This window comes from Heterocephalus glaber, unplaced genomic scaffold, assembly GCF_053883595.1.
Source record: "Heterocephalus glaber isolate CG9 unplaced genomic scaffold, H.glaber_assembly_v1.0 deba00001729, whole genome shotgun sequence".
Lineage (NCBI taxonomy): Eukaryota > Metazoa > Chordata > Mammalia > Rodentia > Bathyergidae > Heterocephalus > Heterocephalus glaber.
In genome coordinates, this window is record NW_028258440.1 from 1001254 (window position 1) to 1002643 (window position 1390).

Here is a 1390-nt window from a genome sequence, read left to right on the forward strand (position 1 = left end):
CTATCTCCATTTTACAAAGGAGGAAATTGAGAGTCAGAGGTTGACATAAGCTTGGATCCAGGTAGGCGTAAGCCTCTACTCCTGTTTTACTATAGTGGTTACAAACACCAAGGCAAACCAACAAGACCAGAAAGGACGACACAAAAACATAACTAAGGGAAGAAATTTGGGTGAAGGGGAAATACGGAAAGTGCGAAGCCGGAGTGAGTTCCTATTCATTGGTGGGAAGTGGACTCCAATTCTTGATTTGGCAGCACATATACTTACACTGGGATGACACAGAAAGATTGGCATGGTCCCGTGGAAGGGTAACACACAAATTCCCGAAGCATTTCGTATTTTTACTAAGTGGAAACAAATGTATGAATATATTTTAAGAAAGTAATACAAATGCAGGGCTGGGTGAGGCCCTAGGTTCTATCCATAGCACTTCAAAAATATTTCAACAATTAAAGAAAAAAATTAAAAATGGACCACAAATTTGACTCTGAACTTTCCAACAGCCCCCCCCCCCCAAAAAAGAAACAAAGACAGAAAGAAAAGAAAGAAAGATGTCTGGATTCCGAACATCTATAAAATAAAAGCAAACCCACTGTTTAAAAGAAGCATAACAGTTTCTAGTACAATTTCCTGAGATAGATGTCCCTCGTGGAGCCTCAAAAGGAGGAGAAATGCTTCTATTGATTGAATTTTTCAAAGGACTTTGCTATTTATTAATTTTTTTAAAAACTGGGAGGGCCGGGGATTTAGCTCAGTGGTTTTGTCGCCTGCTGGCGCAAGGACCCGAGTTTGATCCCCGGTACCAAAAAAAAAAAAAAAAAAACCAAAAAAACTGGGAAAGCAAATGTTTAAAAAAGGAAATAATGTAAGTAAGTATAGATTATAAAATTATTCCTTCCACAGCTTACACTTTTTGTAGAAAAAAAAAAACCTAGATGTGGAGTTTCTGTCTTTGAGATCTTAAGGAAAAGAGAAGCTATTCCTCTGGCTTGGATGGACTTTAAGGGGGCCCCTTTCAACTCCTGGCATTCTCTACTCCTGTAGCTCTGCAAACACTTCTACCTGGGGCAGTTTAACTAGTCTTAAACCTAAAGACTCAGCCACAGCATGGGCATGAATGCTTCCATTGTGGGAGTCCTTTCTGATAAAATAAATGCTTGAAAAACACACAGACGCACAATAAAACAAAATCTCCACAACATTTGGGATTAAGACACACCCAAGTAAGACATTTGCAGAAACAAAAGTTGCACTTAGTAAACGCTCCTCACTGGGGTTGGAGAGTCGGCACTTAGGCACCACTCATTTCACTCCAAGCATTTGCTGAAGTCCTCTTTTGTGTCTTAGATGTCAAAGAAATCTTTTCTAAGGGAGCCATCAGCACCACCTC

General features: G+C 39.7%; 1 non-coding gene across 1 annotated transcript; it reads left to right on the forward strand.

The window, feature by feature from the left end:
- Positions 1-238: 238 nt before the first annotated feature.
- Positions 239-343, forward strand: LOC147821570 (U6 spliceosomal RNA). Its single transcript, XR_015446840.1, has one exon. It is a non-coding gene; the product is annotated as a U6 spliceosomal RNA (small nuclear RNA).
- Positions 344-1390: the final 1047 nt, after the last annotated feature.